The sequence below is a fragment of the Salmo salar genome, chromosome ssa02 (genome assembly GCF_905237065.1).
Source record: "Salmo salar chromosome ssa02, Ssal_v3.1, whole genome shotgun sequence".
Classification (NCBI taxonomy): domain Eukaryota; kingdom Metazoa; phylum Chordata; class Actinopteri; order Salmoniformes; family Salmonidae; genus Salmo; species Salmo salar.
Window position 1 is genome coordinate 49,197,341 of NC_059443.1, and position 21,493 is coordinate 49,218,833.

At 41.6% G+C, this 21,493-nt stretch overlaps 1 long non-coding RNA gene across 6 annotated transcripts; it reads right to left on the reverse strand.

The window, feature by feature from the left end:
• Positions 1-358: 358 nt before the first annotated feature.
• LOC106584914 (uncharacterized) lies at positions 359-16,392 on the reverse strand. 6 transcript variants are annotated; one of them, XR_001323865.2, is made up of 13 exons: positions 15,854-16,391; positions 11,739-13,168; positions 11,441-11,576; positions 9,274-9,396; positions 8,575-8,723; positions 8,119-8,237; positions 2,427-2,553; positions 2,187-2,227; positions 1,883-1,970; positions 1,686-1,778; positions 1,262-1,351; positions 799-897; positions 359-524 (listed from the first exon to the last, which is right to left on the reverse strand). It is a non-coding gene; the product is annotated as an uncharacterized lncRNA (long non-coding RNA). The 6 variants fall into 6 exon arrangements; XR_001323864.2 differs by having other exon boundaries at positions 11,441-13,168; positions 15,854-16,392; XR_006761305.1 differs by lacking the exon at positions 11,739-13,168 and having other exon boundaries at positions 15,854-16,195.
• Positions 16,393-21,493: the final 5,101 nt, after the last annotated feature.

Genomic DNA, 21,493 nt, shown 5'->3' on the forward strand with positions numbered 1-21,493 from the left:
AGAGAGAATATAAGAAAATTAACTCACTGCTTGCCGTTGCTCCTCAGCCTCTGCGATTTTCAGCTTCCACACGTGCTCCTCTTCCTCCACACTCTTCTGAAGGTCTTTCAGCATGCCCTCCTAAAGGAAGTAGGATAATGTGGGAATGCAGTCATCTTACATCATAATACCTACTTCTAGGTGTAAAGCAAGAGTACAAGTATGTTAGTGCAGCTAGTGATTCTTCCCTGTTTCCGTTAAAGCTTACACATTATTCATGTCCCTCACCTTCTGTATTACTCAATCATTTCCATATACAGTGCATTATGTAGGATATAGGGTGCTATTTGGGAGACACCAGGGTTTTATCACACACACACCAAAGTCAAGCTGTGTCCCCCTCAAACGGACTGAAGTTGGATGGAAAGTTAGGCGTTCACACACAGGACCATGGTTGGACTTGGACTTGTACTGCTCACACTGTACTGCTCACACTCCGCCTGTGTCTGAGACTCCTCAGCTTCTCTGAGTTTTGACAAAAGCTCCTTAAGAGAAAACAAGCACACAGTCATGACTGTCTAGGGCTCATATGAAACACCAGGGCAGGAAAAGCCAAGATGCACTTTTGTTGTCTGTTTGAGACAAACATGTAATTAATGGTCAGCAGTAGGCAACTAAATGTATTCTTACAGCAACAGGTGTAGAGGAACCTCTATTGGTAATAAGTGGTATCTTGAAGCAGTCCAACATTACAATAATGTTGGTCGCTTCAAAATGCAATGCATACAATATATCAGAGTAAAAACACAGGGTCCTAACCCCAGAGTCTGTGGTTTGCAAATTCTCTCGCTGGACTTCTTGGCTCTGTGGAATTTCAGTAGCCTGTGCTTTCTGGATGAGTAGCTTCAACCAGTTATTCTGTAAAGAATAACACATATCTTATGGTTACAATTAGTAATTGAGGCATTTTAACTACAGAGCTGGGGGAAAAAAAATTGTCTGCTGGTGTAATCATGTTTAAGGTGAATTCCATTTTTACATCTGCAAGGATTGGCAAGTTTCCAGAGTGATTTTATTTTCCAAATCCATTCCTGTTGACATAATATATTACTGACCACCCTGTTGGTAATGTGTGGGTATGTAAGGAATGAACTCCAATTCAGACAAGCAAAGAGTATCCACACAGAACAACAACTTTGTGTCGGAGAATAATAATTTGAAGAAAGAAAATAACACTTTCCAACACCAAGTCTGTCGGCAATTGCAAACACAACTAACTTACCTGCTAAGCTTCTAAAGAGACGTCAGGGCAGATCTGAAGAGCCTTTTAAGCTTCTGTCTGGAACGAGCTTAGTGCTTCCTCGGCTACGCTCTACAAATAGACGCAAAGTCAAAGCATGAATGCCATCCATCACACACCGTATTCACAACTGTGTTTGTCAATGGGAGTGTAGCCAGAGTATTTAGCGAGAGTTCAACCAACTTCAGTGCCAGACATGTTGCTGTCTTTAAGCATTTCATTCATGATGTGCGTTTGAATTCAAGTTCCAATTTTAGCCATTCAGATAACGTTGTTGGAAATTCAGTAGATCCCTGACCTCCTATTTGCCAATATTGATCAGGAGGCACCATGGCTGCCATGAAAGGAAAGAGTCAGCACGAAGTGGAGTGCATATATACGACTCTGGGTGTTGCATGCCACTGACCTGTGCACCCTTCGCCACAGCCAGTCTTTCCTTATTCAACTTCTCAGCAGCGGTCAAGGCTTCCATTGCCACCCAGTTGTTTTTGTGAAGATCCTGTAGGGTAGAGCAGAATTGAGCTAAGCCAACAATCATGGGGCAACAAGCATACCTCTCTTTGGGCAACGCAAAATCATCAAACCACCATTAAACTAACTTACATTGCTTTTGATCCTAACTTGTTCCATTTCCTCCTTTAGCCTTTGTAGCTCCTCTTCCAGACATAACATCTGGGAATCTTTCTCAAGGCTGAAAATATAACACTCATTAGCAGGGCTGGGGGAAAATTCCAGATCAATTCCAGTATTAGTTCAGGAATTTAAATTCATTCCAATGGGGAACTACCATGTCCAAATCAAAGGACAGGAATTTAACTGGAATTGACCCCCAACCCTGCTCATATGACAATGCATGCACTTTGGGGGGGGTCAGAGAACACACCTCAGCTTAGGAATGGACACATACCTTTCAAATGGCTGTTCAGCTTCTGTCTCACTTCCTGACTCCTGTGTTGGGGAAATTGAAAGAATATGCAATGTTCAAGATGCCAATGGTCATGCTTTTCATCTGACAAAAGCACGTATATAAAACTTAAATTTTACACAAAAAGACTAAATCTAGGCCTTACAGAGTAAGACAACCTTAATCAGTAAGGCTTAACACCACGCACACTTGTGCGCACACAGAGGAGAATAGAAGCCTTACAGCGTTTGCACTCTTCCCTTGCGCCATCTCCTCTAAGCTGTTTGAGATCTTCCTCTAATGAGGCCACCTGGCTCTCCCTCTCCTTCAGACTGCTCTGAAGCTGCTCTGTGTCTGCTGAGCTCTCCACCTGCACAACAGATTCAATACAATTCAAATGACTTGAAATTATTAATACATTTGTCCCATGAGGGAACTTCTGTTGTGGAATGGAACATATAGTACATACACAAATACAGGATTGTAAGAGAGCAATGTTGAATTTCAACTAAGTTGCCAATAGGTTTGCCAACTTACAGCATCAGTGATCTTCACCTCCATCTTGGCTCGCAACGTCTGCGGTTGCTCTTCGAGGGACGTCACGATTAGAGGTCAACCGATTAAAAATCGGGGCCGATTTCAAGTTTTCATAACAATCGGAAATCGGTATTTTTGGACGCCGATTTTAATTTTTTTTAAATCTTTTTAGACCTTTATTTAACTAGGCAAGTTAGTTAAGAACACATTCTTATTTTCAATGACGGCCTAGGAACGGTGGGTTAACTGCCTTGTTCAGGGGCAGAACGACAGATTTTTACCTTGTCAGCTCGGGGATTCAATCTTGCAACCTTACGGTTAACTAGTCCAACACTCTAACCACCTGCTTTACATTGCACTCCACGAGGAGCCTGCCTGTTACGCGAATGCAGTAAGAAGCCAAGGTAAGTTGCTAGCTAGCGTTAAACTTATCTTATAAAAAAAAATCAATCAATCATAATCACTAGTTAACTACACATGATTGATGATATTACTAGTTTATCTAGCCTGTCCTGCGTTGCATATAATCGATTAGGTACACATTGCTCCAACCATAAACATCAATGCCTTTCTTAAAATCAATACACAAGTATATATTTTTAAACCTGCATATTTAGTTAATATTGCCTGCTAACATGAATTTCTTTTAACTAGGGAAAATGTGTCACTTCTCTTGCAAACAAAGTCAGGGTATATGCAACAGTTTGGGCCACCTGGCTCGTTGCGAACTGTGTGAATACTATTTCTTCCTAACAAAGACAGCCGACTTCGCCAAACGGGGATGATTTAACAAAAGCGCATTTGCGAAAAAAGGACAACCGTTGCACAACTGTACCTAACCATAAACATCAATGCCTTTCTTAAAATCAATACACAGAAGTATATATTTTTAAACCTGCATATTTAGCTAAAAGAAATCCAGGTAAGCAGGCAATATTAACCAGGTGAAATTGTGTCATTTTGCATTCATTGCACGCAGTCAGGTTATATGCAACAGTTTGGGCCGCCTGGCTTGTTGCGAACTAATTTGCCTGAATTTTACGTAATTATGACATAACATTGAAGGTTGTGCAATGTAACAGGAATATTTAGACTTAGGGATGCCACCCGTTAGATAAAATACGGAACGGTTCCGTATTGCACTGACAGGAATAACGTTTTTTTTCCCCCGAGATGATAGTTTCCGGATTCGACCATATTAATGACCTAAGGCTCGTATTTGTGTGTTATTATGTTATAATTAAGTCTATGATTTGATATAGCAGTCTGACTGAGCGGTGGTAGGCAGCAGCAGGCTCGTAAGCGTTCATTCAAACCGCACTTTTGTGCGTTTGCTAGCAGGCCTTCGCAATGCATTGAGCTGTTTATGACTTCAAGCCTGTCAACTCCCAAGATTAGGCTGGTGTAACCGATGTGAAATGGCTAGCTAGTTAGCCGGGTGCGCGCTAATAGCGTTTCAAACGTCACTCGCTCTGAACTACTCCAAGTCTGTTTCCCTTCCTCTACATGGGTAACACTGCTTCGAGGGTGGCTGTTGTCAATGTGTTCCTGGTTCGAGCCCAGGTAGGAGCGAGGAGAGGGACGGAAGCTATACTGTTACACTGGCAATACTAAAGTGCCTATAAGAACATCCAATAGTCAAAGGTATATGAAATACAAATGGTATAGAGAGAAATAGTCCTATAATAACTACAACCTAAAACTTCTTACCTGGGAATATTGAAGACTCATGTTAAAAGGAACCACCAGCTTTCATATGTTCTCATGTTCTGAGCAAGGAACTTAAACGTTAGCTTTTTTACATGGCACATATTGCACTTTTACCTTCAACACTTTGTTTTTGCATTATTTAAACCAAATTGAACGTTTCATTATTTATTTGAGGCTAAATTGATTTTATTGATGTATTATATAAAGTTAAAATAAGTGTTCATTCAGTATTGTAATTGTCATTATTACAAATAAATGTAAAAAAATAAATAAAAATATATACATTTTTTTAAATTAACAAAAAAGAAATAAATTTTAAAAAACGATTAATCGGCATGCCTCATGCAGCCTGTAGTGTGGTTTTCCACTTTAATTTTGAGTGTGACTCCAAATCCAGACCTCCATGGGTTGATAAATTGGATTTCCATTGGTTATTGTTGTGTGATTTTGTTGTCAGCACATTCAACTATATAAAGAAAAAGTATTTAATAAGATTCTCATTCATTCAGATCTAGGATGTGTTATTTTAGTGTTCCCTTTCTTTTTTTGAGCAGTGTATTTTTCGTTCAGATTCTATAGCAATGCTAACGCAGCATGTGCAGCATTTCTTGGTCTTCTTGCCATTGTAAAAACTACGCACGCACTTATTGTGTACTCCAAGAAGACTGATAAGATTATAATTCAAATAGATCAATACAATGGCCCGCCCTGTTCTTCATTCACAATTGGTGCATCGTTTACTTCCCCTCACTCAACTCACCCATATCATACTTTACTTCATTTATTTAGTCTGTTACATGTGTGAAATTAGTTTCGGTATAGTTTAGGCAGTGGAGGCTGCTGAGGGGAGGACAGCTCATAATAATGGCTGGAATGGAGTCAATGGAATGGTATCAAACACAAAGACGTGGTTTCCATGTGGTTGAAACCACTCCATTGCAGCCATTATTATGAGCTGTCCTCCCCTCAGCAGCCTCCACTGAGTTTAGGTTCAGAAAAAGGCAATTATCGGGGTGATTATCAACTGGGCTCGGCAACTGGCTAGAGGAGGGGAGCAGCCCTACAGTCACGAGGGGCAATGGGAGAAATACAAAATGACATGCCCTCCTAAAACTGGTTATAACTCAAGTTCTGTTTGTGATATTAAGATTCTAACAACGACAGTGTGTTAGACTTACTTAGGAAAATCATGACTTTAAATGGCTTACTAAATTCTGGCATACGTCAAGATTCTAGGATTTGCGTAAGCCAAAAATGATTGATAAATCCCAAACTGTCACACGCATGTTTTCATTGATATAGTCAGAGCTGCAACCCCATCTGGAAAACACCCTCCATTCACTTTTTATGGTAACAAGAACACCCTCATTTGCTCTATGATTTGGAAATTTTGGAGCTTGGTGGAACAGCAAATATGATACAATTTCTGTTGAGGTGTGGGCATAATCTTTTAATCCTTTGCAGTGACTTTTTCAAAGACAAACAACATGCTGCCTATAGTTGTGTCCATCTCCTGCCTTGGTATAGGCTCTTATATTAAATATGCTATTATGTGCCACAGTCTTATCGCACAGCAATACTGTAGCCTACCTACACTGTCATAGGCTACTACCGGTCTATTTATTTTCGAGCATGGTTGGCTATTGAATGAACGATGGATAAATGATAACAAATATTAAGCTATGTAGTGGGAATAAACCAGTCAATTCAAACGAGAAAAGACATACCCTGCAATATGATTACGAATCAGGCCTATATAAGAGTAAAATAAATACATTAGGTGTAGGGCTGACCCCATTAAGTAGACTGGTCGATTGTTTGGTCGACCAAGATTTTTTTGTCAAGCAGTGGAAAATATATACAAACAATTGATGGCATCTGTTAATGCATTCAATCTATTATTACAGTCTTACCGTTGTCATTGTAGTAGTGGACACGTTTGCAGAGCGCACAACCTAGGCTACACTTGTGAGATTTTTTTTTTGTGGGGGGGGGTTATTCTATGTATGAGTTGTCAATTTATTCATTGTCTTTTCTTTGGAGCGCTCCTGTCAATCTTGAGTAAGGACACGCACCTGATTATGCATAGATGTAGGCCTATAAAATTTGCCCTTTTGGGGATCTGATAATATTTCTGATTGAGTTAAGACAAAGTACATTTTTCACCTCAAACAGCAAGTAAACAAAGTCTGTTTTTACATCCGTTGAGGAGGACAATAGTTCAACATAGAATATTTGAGAAATATTTCCAGCACTCTCCCTTTGATAACCACTCAGCATGAAATGGGGGGGGGGGGGGAGTCATGCTCTGACCCGTTGGAAACATCATAAAATAGGCCTACCTGATACTTGCCTTGCGCAAATACTGTAGCCTACAGCGGTGTTTGTCTGGAGCACACAGGAAATTGAGGGCCCGTAATATTTTATACAATGTTTTCTAGCTTGAGTTACTTGCAGACAGGCTATGCGTAGCCAATGTGATTTATAGGATTTTTAATCAGGATATTTTCTACCTGCGGGATGCAATGTTTTTATTTGTTGACTTTATATAGGCTATTTTTACATATTGGCAATGGCAAGAAATAACTTAGATTTGTATAATTATCATTTAGATATAATTTTAACCATATGATATTGACTGAGATATGAAGACTATTATAAATTAAATGACTGTTCCACAAAAACGTGCATATGAAAATCATAACTGGCATGCAGACCAGTAGAAATGGTACGATAACTTGGCACTCCAAATAGAAAAGGTTGCCGACAGTTGGTGTAGCCAACTTCAGGAGCATAACAGCAGAAATTTCTGGTTAGGTTATATTGATCCTTTAGCTCCTTTAGTAAATTGTGTATTAATTTTTAAATCGCAGTGCTTAGCATCAGACAAGCTCAGTAGGCTACATATAGTTGATTTTATTCAAACATAGGGTGTGTTTATATGAAAAATTCACGTTTTAAAATTTCTACCAATTGCTTGGTCGAAAGAACAGACTCTCGGTTGACCAAGATTGTCGGGATAGCCCTAATTAGGCGACATGCTGCTATGCGATCTGTTTTATCATTAGGCCTAACATTACTCTAATTCCTGTGCATCAAACACCGCCATTACCCCAAAAATAACAATATTTGATCAACCACCAGAAGTTGTGAATACTCATGGTCTGAGATTTGCATGGAAATGCACACACCAAATTTCAAGGATAAATCCCAAACTTTGCGGGAAAACTAGCGCACTAATTCTTTGTAATGAAAGCAGTCTAACAGTCTACTTGTGAGTGCTGGACGTCTTGAATGTCTTATTCAAGTTGGATTACTACGGAGGCTACAGCATCCAAAGACAGACATTTTATACTCTCTCAATTCAGATTTCCTTGATTCCTCAAGTCCTGTCTCCTTTCCGCCTCCTCAACACTAAGAAGATGGTGGCAGGGAGAGAGGTAAGGAATCAAGTTACGACGAATTGAGAAAAGGGCATTTTAAGAGTAGACCTCAACTGGGTTGTGTTCATTAGGGCAAACCATAGCAGAATGTTTCAACAAAAGAAAAGGAATATTTCTTATTGGGAAAAGTCCAGGTAGTTCCACTCCATTTTACAATTATTTTATTTTTTTACATTGGGTGCCTGAACAAGACTCAGATTTACACATAGAATAGAGAATAGAAGTTGTATTGTTGCCCCATCTACCTGCTCTCGGACTGGCTGGTGGCCTGGTTGAGGGCGTCTCTCAGGATGGAGTTCTCCTGCTGCAAGCAGGCCATCTGAGCGACTGGGCCATTGTCCAGCTGTTCCTGCAGGCTCGCTATCTGTATGGGGGTGTTAACAGTTGATTTTTATCGTCTTGTCTGCCTTGTACTTTTATAAACAAGTCCAACACATTTTTACCTAGGGGTCACAATATCTTATTACTGTCAAATTTAGAGGCTGCTGTCAATATCACAAAAAGGAAGTAGTGGAAGCAGCAGCTCCACATTCAGTCAGGCACGAGAACATTGTGGAACGTTCAGATGGAAACACATACCTCTGATGCGGAGTCAGGACTCAAGTCAGCTCTATTCATTGCATTTCTGTCTGGACTGTTCAGTACATTAAATCACCCCTCCTGAACACAACCCTGACTTTTATGGGTTAGTGAACTCTGACCTTGAGATTGAGCTGCTGGGTCTCAGCCACGTGGTCCTGGTAGGAGGCCTGCATGCGAGCCTGGAGGGCATCTCCTGAGTGTGAGCACTCAACTCTGAGCTCAGATGGGTCTCGACCGTCGCCATCTTCGATTTCTCTGCGCTCAGCTCCTGTGTGGGCATCGGGGATTGTTAGTGACAGTGAAAAACATTGGGTTAAAGTTGGTGTTCCCCCAATCCTGGGGTGCACATTTTGTTCTACCCTTTTTTTTGGTTTATTAATCTGTTTCTCCTGAGTGTTCCAACAGGCAGTGTGAGCCAGTGGCATAAATACCGCAGGGAGATACTTACTGTAAGCACCAGCTACCAAATCCTGGCCTACTGCACTGAGGCCAAGACCTGTTTAAGATGCTACCTTGCCCAACAATTAAATTCATCAACCTATCATCATGCATTTCATTAGTCGAACAAGGTGTATTATTGCATTGTTTGTACCCTGTGCCTGGAAGTCAGTAGGATGTTGGTTTACCCAATTATCTCTCCTTCCTCCCAAAGTGCGCACTTGTTTATTTCCCTTCACTGATTTGAAAGGACATTACTGGTTTAAGAAATAAGGTGGAAATACCGAGTAGTCCATCCCTCCAACAATCCAATGCTTTTTAGATTTGTGTACACTTCAGGAAAAATAAGATATTATTGGGATGGAGCCATGGTCTTTTACCTTGGTGAGCTCCCTCAGTCGATTCTTGGCGATGGCGACGCCCTCCTGCTCGGTAGACAGCTGCGTCACCTTCTCCTCTAGCTGTTTCTTCAGGGCAGCCATGGGATCCCCCTTCTGAGAGGCCTAAGCATCAGATACGAGACAAGTTGACCACCACTGATTGGCTACAGTTGATGTTAAGATAAGCCAGAGAATGACTACATCCCAAAAAGCACCCTATTTGCCATCTAGTGCACTACTTTTGACCAGGGTCCATAGGGCTCTGGTCAAAAGTAGGGCACTATATAGGGAATTGGGTGCCATTTGGGACACGGTCAATATAACCTCTCAGTTGGAAAATATCAGAACAAAGGCGCTTCCAAAACGACTAGGATGATTCAAACTTAAGGGTGTAAAAATTACAATATTAAATTAATTTGTTAACAAGTGTGAAATGCTAGTGTTCTTCATTACTTGAAATGTTGCTATGCTTCAATAATTCTAAGGTTTCTACAGTTTAGAAGTGTGCGTATAATGACTGTTTGACTCAGACAAAAAAAAATAAAAAAATACTCCATCAGGCACAATCATGTCCGAGTCATTTTAACGGTAACCAAGGTTTCTCAATCTTGTCTCAGAAAACGCCTGCTCCTTTTTATTTATGCATGTATACAGTGAATTGGGGAAGTATTCAGACCCCTTGACTTTTTCCACATTGTGTTACGTTACAGCCTTATTTAAAATGTATTACATTCCCCCCCTTATCTATATGCAAAAACAAAAAGCTATAATATTACTTACATAAGTATTCAAACCCTTTACTCAGTACTTTGTTGAAGCACCTGGTAGCGATTACAGCCTCGAGTCTTCTTTGGTATGACGCCACAAGCTTGGCACACCTGTATTTGGGGAGTTTTTCCTATTCTTCTCTGCAGATCCTCTCAAGCTCTGTCAGGGTGGATGGGGAGCGTTGCTGCACAGATATTTTCAGGTCTCTCCAAAGATCTTTTATTAGGTTCAAGTCTGGGCCACTCAAGGACATTTAGAAACTTGTCCGAAGCCACTCCGGCATTGACTTGGCTGTGTGCTTATGGTTGTTGTCCTGTTGGAAGCTGAACCGTCGCCCCAGTCTGAGGTCCTGAGCAGGTTTTCATCAAGGTTCTCTCTGTACTATGCTTCGTTCATCTTTCCCTCGATCCTGACTAGTCATGCACTCCCTGCCACTGAAAAACATCCCCACAGCATGATGCTGCCACCACCAGGTTTCCTCCAGCTGTGACGCTTAGCATTCAGGCCAAAGAGTTCAATCTTGGTTTCATCAGACCAGAGAATATTGTTCCTCATGGTCTGAGTCCTTTAGGTGATTTTGGCAAAATCCAAGCGTCATGTGCCTTTTACTGAGGAGTGGCTTCTGTCTGGCCACTACCATAAAGGCCTGATTGGTGGAGGGCTGCAGAGATGATTGTCCTTTTGGAAGGTACTTCAATCTCCACAGAGGAACTCTGTCAGAATGAACATCGGGTTCTCAGTCACCTCCCTGACCAAGACTCTTCTCCCCTGATTGCTCAGTTTGGCCAGGTGGCCAGCTCTAGGAAGAGTCTTGGTGGTTCCAAACTGCTTCCATTTAAGAATGGAGGCCACTGTGTGCTTGGGGACCTTCAATGCTGCAGAATTTTGTCACCCTTCCCCAGGTCTGTGCCTCGACAATCCTGTCTCGGAGCTCTACGGACAATTCCTTCGACCTCAAGGCTTGGTTTTTGCTCTGACATGCACTGTCAACTGTGGGATCTTATATAGACAGGTGTGTGCCTTTCCAAATCATGTCCAATCAATTGAATTTACCACAGGTGGACTCCAATCAAGTTGTGGAAACAGGGTGTACCTGAGCTCAATTTCAAGAATAATAGCAAATGGTCTGAATACTTATGTAAATAAGGTATGTTTATTTGCAAAAAATTCTACACACCTATTTTCACTGTCATTATGGGGTACTGTGTGTAGATTAATGAGAGAAAAACAAATGTAATACATTTTAGAAATAACAAAATGTGGAAAAAGTCAAGGGGTCTGAATACTTTCCGAATGCACTGTATGACTGCATTTCTTCGAAAGGGAATGCGGAGGTGACTCGGCCACAGGCCACTGTTTGTAATGCTTGCGTGTGTCATTCTGGAGGGAAATACTGTACCAGTTGCCAGGAGTCGAGGCCAGCCTTGTCACTGAGCACTTCGATGAGCCTTTGGGTCTCTCCCTTGCTGCTCACAGTAGACAGTAGAGTCTTGTATGGTAGGAGGAGGGGAGCAGTCAGTCAACGGCAGCAACCACTACAAGGAGAGCGAGTTAGTGAACTCCCTGGCAGACTTATCTATGTCAGGGGTTACAGGATGTACTACTCGAGTATCCTTTGGATGACTTACTAGTTTATAAATTGAATAGTAAACATACTTCACTATAACTTCGATTAATTACTTAATTGTATGACTTACTGTTGACTAGTAGGAAACAAAAAATAAGTTGGGGATGGTTAGAGGAGGTGGTCTTGGGAGAATGAAGGGCCATGTGATCCTTAATTCTATACTGAACAAAAATATAAATGCAACATGTTACAGTTCATATAAGGAAATCAGTCAATTTAAATAAATGCATTAGGCCCTAATCTACGTATTTCACATGACTGGGCAGGGGTTCAGCCATGGGTGCGCCCCTGCCCCATGGGTGCCCCCTATAACGATTCCACAGGTGAAGAAGCCAGATGTGGAGGTCCTGGGCTGGTGTGGTTACAGGTGGTCTGCAGTTGTGAGGCCGGTTGTACGTAATGCCAAATTCTCTAAAATGGCGTTAGTAGGCGGCTTATGGTAGAGAAATGAACATTCAATTCTCTGGCAACAGCTCTGGTGGACATTCCCGCAGTCAGCATGCCAATTGCACGCTCCCTCAAAACTTGAGACATCTGTAGCATTGTGTTGTGTGACAAAACTGCACATTTTAGAGTGGCCTTTCTGTCCACAGCACAAGGTGCACCTGTGTAACGATAAGGCTGTTTAAATCAGCTTCTTGATATGGATTACCTTGGCAAAGGAAATATTCTTCACTATCAGTGTTGTCAACAAATTTGTGCACAAGATTTGAAAGAAAAAAGCTTTTTGTGCATATGGAACATTTCTGGGACCTTTTCTTTCAGCTCATGAAACATCGGGCTGACACTTTACATGTTGCGTTTATATTTTTTGTTCAGCATAGATATAGGGTCTAATCCACAACCAGAACCCATTGCTTCAATTGGCCTTTCATCATAATACCAACACTTCACTAGAGAGAAGCCGAGCGAACAACTTCCTCTAGGAATGCAGCGGTTGTTAGCAGGGTTGGGGTAAATTTAACATTTCATTTATTTTCAATGATTTCTTGGTAAACATAAAAGGAGAAGTTATTTATGTTAAGTTTTTAATTCCTAAATGTTATATTCAATGAACTTCCTGACTACGGCAGGCGCCACATAGGCCGCCTTCTTCTTCGGGGAGGGGGCAACGGCCTCCACGGCCACGAGCAGCACAAGCGACCATGACAGGCGCTGGGGCAGCAATGACGGACTCTGGTTCAAGCTCGGGGGCGGCGAGAGGCTCAGGTTCGGGCTCGCTAGCAGACTCTGCAACCGGTTCTGGGAAATTCCCGTTGGGCCGCTCTTCTTTCTTCTTGCCTTTGCTCTTGTTCTCCAACGCCTTCTGCTTCTTCTTCATTGAGAAGCGGCGGTGCTTAGCCAGGGCCTCCTCGTACAATGTCTCTTTCATGGAGAGTGTGGAGACCAGAGCAATGCCGATGGCGGAGACTGCCATGAATCCACCAAAGACCATGAAACCGAGGGTTTGGGAGTCGTAAACCTCCATGTCTCTTTTTCAATCTTGTCCCTTCGCAAAGCCTAGCACAAAAAAGCAGAGGTCACGATTAGCTAGGTGTCAAAGGATGCGAGCCATAATCATCAAAAAAGTCACAACATAATGTTTTAGTAAATGGGTTCAATACAGGCGCCATCACAGTTGAGTTTTTCCCCCCTCTCAATATATTTATCAATCACCAGGGTGACATTTCACAAAGGAGGATCAAGTAGTTAGCCAGCTAACTTTGGTAACCTCTAAAATATAATTCCTATATTTCTGGTTTTATCAAGAATGCTGATCTATGCCATTACAGTTTACAGTTTTTCTTGGAGATATAAATTAAGAAAACATTTGTGGTTTCAGAATATTTAGAAAAGTGACAAGCAAAATTAAGTTGATGCTGGTAGCAAAACTTCCAAAAATGTGCTCACTCATGTGTAATAATGTTTAAAAGCCTTTATTTAGAAAAATGTGTTGGCTGGCTCACTGATGTAATATATTACAATGATCAGTCAAATAGGAAAATTACAAGCAGGGGTAGAGATGGCACGATGAGTGTCTCGCAGGTCTTGAGAAGTTCATACCAGTAGGCTATTCGTCCCCTGCGGTACAGGAGAAGACTGACACACGAAAGGCACTAATCACAACATTCATACATTTTACTGAATCTGTAACCCTTTGCGTACTATTGAAAATTAAGTAATTGATTATCAACCTAAACTAATGGTCATCTATCCATTGATTACTGTACTGATTACTGGTCCCGTGTGGCTCAGTTGGTAGAGCATGGTGTTTGCAACACCAGGGTTGTGGGTTCGATTCCCACAGGGGACCAGTACGGGAAAAAAATTATGACATGTATGCATTCACTACTGTAAGTCGCTCTGGATAAGAGTGTCTGCTAAAAATGTTTTAAAAAAGATTAATTTATTGGGATTTTCTAACAATAACAAGATTCTTATAGTTTAGGGTTAGGCTTTCTTGTTTTAGTGGCCCAGCTTCGGTCGGAGTCTGAGGAAAGGGAAACATTTTTGGGGGAATAATGTTTATGGGCAAAAATAGGGATAGGGCCTATGCGTCTCACACATTCCGTAAAAACAACAATCTCTCCATTGCCATACTACCAGCTCCTGAACTTCTAGTAGGGTTAATTAAAGAAAAACAGATGTCTGAGAAAAGCTCTTCTCACAGAGGACCGAGAGTTCAGCATGTAACTTTATAGATAAATATGGTCACCGAACAATCAGGTTTTGCAATGGGCAACAACTACTCTTCCAATGATGCTTTAAAACAAAACAAAAACGTGGGTGTGCAGTGATTATGCAGTAGCAGCCCATATTGATGAGATAAAATGAAAACTAAAAAACTAAATAAAAGTATCCATAGCTTTCACATCGTTCTCTAGCTACAGATTGTTACACCAGATAATGCGATTTAACCAAATATTATTGGTATCCATTACTGGGAGCTACAGCTTAGGTACTGTTTGGTGTAAAACAGAGAATTTTCGACCAACCTTAACTTGCCGATACTTATTTTCGTTCTCGATACGGCCAAACATGCATCTTCTAAAATGTCCGTGTCCAGTTGCATATGGTCGGGTTTAATTTAGAACAATGCTCCGTTACTAAAATAAAAATGTGACTCCATGAAGTAATCCAACAATACGTACGCCGCCATATTTTCTACTTCAATTCTTCCCTTAGATCAAGACAATTGAGTCTCATGACACTTAGGGAGTGGACCCACCTGTTTCAATCAATGGTCGAAAATGATCTGTACTACACCAAACAGTACCTAACCTGGAACTCCCAGTAATCGATACCAACATTATTGTTGGATAAATCACATTCTGGTGTAACAATCTGTAGCTAACATCTCTAAATGTAAAAATGCCTAATGTATCAAAATACACTAACGTTACAGACACTCACCTTAACTGTAGATAATGCTGAATTCCAGAGTGTGTTGAAGGGGCTACGTGTCTACAGACAGAGTAGTTTCCTTCACGTTTCTACACATAGCCTACTTGACCACTTGCCAGTTTCACAAAGTTTATTGGCATCATACAACAACTTTACAACTTACAGTAGCTCAAATATGCTACCCATTACAGTTAGACAATTAATACATTTAGAAGCGTTTTAGAGAATATTATTGAGAATAGGTTTATGTGGTGTTTCACCACAGGCAGGCCTACTTTATATAACGTTACTGGTCCTTAGTCTCATTCTGTAAAGTTTTACATTTTAAAACATCTGGCATCTCCTCCACACGAAATACATTTAACTGGGAAATTTGTTTTCGTTGCCTCTAGCTAAGAAAACTTAACTCCAGTGTACAGTACCCTTAGGTACGCGTCCTCCAATCATTAGAGCCCGTTGATTGATCACGCATTGACCGCAGCATCTCAATTTGTTTGTTGTTGAGTCCTTTAATTAACTCAAGTATATGAGCGAGGAAATAAGGCTTTCCCGATACCATCAATTTATCGTCACTTGGTATATATAAATAAAAAGATCAAGCAACATTGTATCATTGACAGTTCCGAAACCAAAGTTAAGAATATCTATTTTTCTCAACGTGAAAAATAATCAGTTCATTTCCCGACATGCATGTCTATTTGTACGAGGCTGAGTTACAACTTCCTTACACTACGCTCAGTTAAGACAATTTCCTATTCCTTTTTTAATGACTCATAAATTGTTTTACAAAGAAACTCTTACCCCCGACCACCAATATTCACTCTTTCTGAATAGCCGCTGAGTGTGGAGTCGTGGCACTTTCTCTGAGCTGGCGAAAAGCCATCCCGTTGCCCAAAAAACTAAATTCAAAGAGCGATTTCATTGAGTAGAGGGAGATCAGTCAAAGGCATTTAAACTAACCACGTCATTTTTAAGGTTTCAACTAGTTACCACAGCCACAAAGTCAATATATCGTTAAAATATATATATATGAAAACATTAGGTTAGGGTTAGGTTTAAAATCTGATTTTAAAAAGATAAATGGTAGTGGTAAAGGGTTTACGACTTTGTGGCTGTGGTAAGTAATGAAGACACAGTTTTAGGCTGCACGAGACAGAGGTGTGACTGTCCAATAAAGCCCGACTTTTGGGATTTGTAGTCTCATATCTAGGTCTCCATATCTATTTCTGTTGGACTGTTCCAGCAGTATCTATTTATCTCTCCCTCCCCCACACACTTCACTTTATTCCCTCCCATTTAAGTGAACCTGAATTCCCAAGTACTATGCATATCCACATAGCACACATGCAAAGACGCCTGTAACAATATACACATTGCAATACACACTCATACAAACAGACACACCTCACCCACACCCAATTGCAGACACACACCTTCAAAGCACAGCACACATCCTTGACATGTGTTTGTTCCCAATTGTAAGGCAAACACAGTTAGGCAAGCAGGCCAGGTAGAACCGTTGGTTCTTGGCCCATTAATCATTATCATCACTTTCCAAACACAACAAGGAGTACTGGCATTGGACCTTTCTTGCAGGGAAGAAAGTAGAGTTGTATTAAGAAAGAAATAAGGCAACACTTTACTTGAATAGACTATCTACAGACATAATACTATATCCACAGATTCAGAGTCAGCTAAACATGTTATCATGCAAGCCATACTCAATGTCGCATTCTACCTTAGTCAGGCGAGAGAGACTACTGTAGGCCTACTAAACAAACACAAAACAACAACATAACCCAACAAAAGACAACACAACAACTACTTTTTTGAGTGGTAAAATATCTCCTAGATGTCTGTGACATAAATACCTGCATGTCATCAGACTTGCAGTTAGCATTTACTTTACCAATTTTGGCCCATTGCACCTTAAGCCATCGGTTATCACCACATACAGTAAATCTGCAAGTCTGTTGATAGTCAGTTTTGGGCATTCACAAATCATTTGTGGAGCACTATCCAAAGGAAGTGGGACCAAATTAACTTTGAAATCCAGTACAATTACATCCGAGAACTGGATATGGTTGTGTTGCTACAGTTGCTCAAATATTGTAGTTCTTTAATAGCAGTCCAGTCTGAAGTCTGGGATTGATTAAACTGGATTTAAAGACATTGTCCTGTGCTTACACAGCCTGGTCTCATAGACTAAACGTAACATAATGGAGCTAAATCCGGATACTTCATTTAGTATGGTTACATAAGACTTAATTACTTAAGGCAAAAATAAAAGTATGGTGGTTGGTAGGGGTGGATGGGTAGGCGTATAATGCTAATGTCTAGCGAACCTAAAAGTTGCAAGTTCGAATCTCATCATGGACAACTTTATCATTTTAGCTACTAGCAACTTTCAACTTCTACTACTTTTTAGATACTTTGCAACTACTTAGTGTGTTAGCTAACCCTTCCCCTAATCGTAGCCCTTTTAGCTAACCCTTTCCCTAGCCCTAACCTTAACTGTTTAGCCTAGCTAATGTTAGCCACCTAGCTAGAATTCGTAACATATTGTACGTTTTGCTGAATCGTAACATATAGTACATTTTTTTAATTTGTAACATATAATAAGAATTCGTAACATAACATACGAAATGGGTGATGGACATCCACAAAGGAATACATACCATAAGAAATGTAACATATCACACTAAAGTACTTGGGAGTATGGCTGGACGGTGCACTGTCCTTCTCTCAGCACATATCAAAGCTGCAGGCTAAGCTTAATTCTAGACTTGGTTTCCTCTATCGTAATTGCTCCTCTTTCACCACAGCAGCCAAACTCACTCTGATTCAGATGACCATCCTACCCATGCTAGATTACGGAGACGTCATTTATAGATCGGCAGGTAAGAGTGCTCTCGAGCGGCTAGATGTTCTTTACCATTCGGCCATCAGATTGGCCACCAATGCTCCTTATAGGACACATCACTGCACTCTATACTCCTCTGTAAACTGGTCATCTCTGGATACACATTGCAAGACCCACTGTTTGATGCTTGTTTATAAAACCCTCTTAGACCTCACTCCCCCCTATCTGAGATACCAACTGCAGCCCTCATCCTCCACATACAACACCCGTTTTGCCAGTCACATTCTGTTAAAGGTCCCAAGGCACACACATCCCTGGGTCGCTCCTCTTTTCAGTTTGCTGCAGCTAGCGACTGGAACGAGCTGCAAAAAACACTCAAATTGGACCGTTTTATCTCCATCTCTTCATTCAAAGACTCAATCATGGACACTCTTACTGACAGTTGTGGCTGCTTCATGTGATGTATTGTTGTCTCTACCGTTTTGCCATTTGTGCTGCTGTCTGTGCCCAATAATGTTTGTACCATGTTTTGTGCTGCTATTTTGTTGTGTTGCTGCCATGTTGTGTTGCTACCATGCTGTGTTTTCATGTGTTGCTGCCATGCTATGTTGTTGTCTTAGTCTTTATGTAGTGTTATGGTGTCTCTCTTGTCGTGATGTGTTTTGTTCTCTCTCTCTCTATATATATATATATATATTTTTTTTTATCCCAGTCCCCGCAGGAGGCCTTTTGCCTTCTGGTAGGCCATCACTGTACATAATAATTTGTTCTTAACTGACTTGCCTAGTTAAATAAAGGTTTAATAAATAAATACAAATAAAAAGTGTCTCGGTTTACGTACAGAATAATACAAAATGCTCTGAGACCAAGTTGGCCTACAAGCTTTCAGAATACTAATAGCTGCATTGTGCTTGTTGTCTGTATGCTTTCTACATTTTACATTTTAGTCATTTAGCAGACGCTCTTATCCAGAGGTCTGCTTTCTCATCTGCCTATACCTTCTGTTGGGAGAGGTTGAAAATGTCAGTGAAGACACTTGCTAGTTGGTCAGCACATGCTCGCAGTACACGTCCTGGTAATCCGTCTGGCCCTGCGGCCTTGTGAATGTTGACCTGTCTAAAGGTCTTACTCACATCGGCTGTGGAGAGCGTGATCACAGTCTTCCGGTACAGCTGGTGTGCTCATGCATGTTTCAATGTTATTTGCCTCAAAGCGAGTCTAGAAGTAGTTTAGCTCATCCGGTAGGCCCGTGTCACTGGGCAGCTCTCGGACGTGCTTCCCTTTGTTGTCTGTAATGGTTTGCAGGCCTTGCCACATCTGACGAGTGTCAGAGCCGGTGTATTACGACTCAATCATAGTCCTGTATTGACGCTTTGCCTGTTTGATGGTTCGTCGGAGGGCATAGCAGGATTTCTTATCAGCTTCCGGGTTAGAGTCCCGCACCTTGAATGCAGCAGCTCTAGCCTTTAGCTCAGTGCGGATGCTGCCTGTAATCCATGGTTTCTGGTTGGGGTATATACGTATGGTCACTGTGGGGACGATGTCATCGATGCGCTTTTTGATGAAGCCAATGACAGATGTGGTGTACTCCTCAATGCCATTGGAGGAATCCCAGAACATATTCCAGTCTGTGCAAGCAAAACAGTCCTGTAGCTTAGCATCTGCTTCATCTGACCATTTTTTTATTGATCTAGTCACTGATGCTTCCTACTTTAACTTTTGCTTGTAGGCAGGAATCAGGAGGATAGAATTATGGTCAGATTTGCCAAATGGAGAGTGAGGGAGAGCTTTGTATGCATCTCTGTGTGTGTAGTATAGGTGGTCCAGAGTTCTTTTCCCTCTGGTTGCACATTTAACATGTTGATAGAAATGAGGTAAAACTGATTTAAGTTTCCCTGCATTAAAGTCCCCGGCTACTAGGAGCGCCGCCTCTGGGTGAGTGTTCTCTTGTTTGCTTATGGCGAAATACAGCTCATTCAATGCTATCTTAGTGCCAGCCTCTGACTGTGGTGGTATGTGGCAGCTAAAAAGAATATAGATGAAAACTCTCTCGGTAGGTAATGTGGTCTGCAGCTTATCTTGAGAAACTCTACCTCAGGCGAGCAGTAGCTCAAGACTTCCTTAGATATCGTGCACCAGCTGTTACATAGGCAAAAAATATATAGAACGCCGCTCCTTGTCTTACCAGACGCCGCTGTTATATCCTACCGGTGCATCGTATAACCAGCCAACTGTATGTTGATATTGTCGTTGTTCAGCCACGACTTCGTGAAGCATAAGATAATACAGTTTTTAATGTCCCGTTGGTAGTTTAATTTTCCCAATAACTCGTCCATTTTCTTGTCCAAAGATTGCATGTTTGCGAGCAGAATTGAGGGGAGTGGGGGTTTATTCGATCACCTCCTACTCCTCAGAAGGCAGCCCGCCCTCCGGCCTCTCTTTCTCCGCCTCCTCTTCACGCAGATCACTGGGGTTGGGGCCTGTTCCCGAGGGAGCCATATATCCTCCGCCTAACAACTAAAATATCGAGAAAAACGCATGTCAAAAATGTTATGAATTTATTAGCATTTTAATGAGGGAAATAAGTATTTGACCCCCTCTCAATCAGAAAGATTTCTGGCTCCCAGGTGTATTTTATACAGGTAACGAGCTGAGGTTAGGAGCACACTCTTAAAGGGAGTGCTCCTAACCGCAGCTTGTTACCTATATAAAAGACACCTGTCCACAGAAGCAATCAGTCAATCAGATTCCAAACTCTCCACCATGGCCAAGACCAAAGAGCTCTCCAAGGATGTCAGGGACAAGATTGTAGACCTACACAAGGCTGGAATGGGCTACAAGACCATCGCCAAGCAGCTTGGTGAGAAGGTGACAACATTTGGTGCAATTATTCGCAAATGGAAGAAACACAAAAGAACTGTCGATATCCGTCGGCCTGGGGCTCAATGCAAGATCTCACCTCGTGGAGTTGCAATGATCATGAGAACGGTGAGGAATCAGCCCAGAACTACACGGGAGGATCTTGTCAATGATCTCAAGGCAGCTGGGACCATAGTCACCAAGAAAACAATTGGTAACACACTACGCCGTGAAGGACTGAAATCCTGCAGCGCCCGCAAGGTCCCCCTGCTCAAGAATACATATACATGCCCGTCTGAAGTTTGCCATTGAACATCTGAATGATTCAGAGGACAACTGGTGAAAGTGTTGTGGTCAGATGAGACCAAAATGGAGCTCTTTGGCATCAACTCAACTCGCTGTGTTTGGAGGAGGAGGAATGCTGCCTATGACCCCAAGAACACCATCTCCACCGTCAAACATGGAGGTGGAAACATTATGCTTTGGGGGTGTTTTTCTGCTAAGGGGACAGGACAACTTCACCGCATCATTTGACGGGGCCATGTACTGTCAAATCTTGGGTGAGAACCTCCTTCCCTCAGCCAGGGCATTGAAAATGGGTCGTGGATGGGTATTCCAGCATGACAATGACCCAAAACACAGGGCCAAGGCAACAAAGGAGTGGCTCAAGAAGAAGCACATTAAGGTCCTGGAGTGGCCTAGCCAGTCTCCAGACCTTA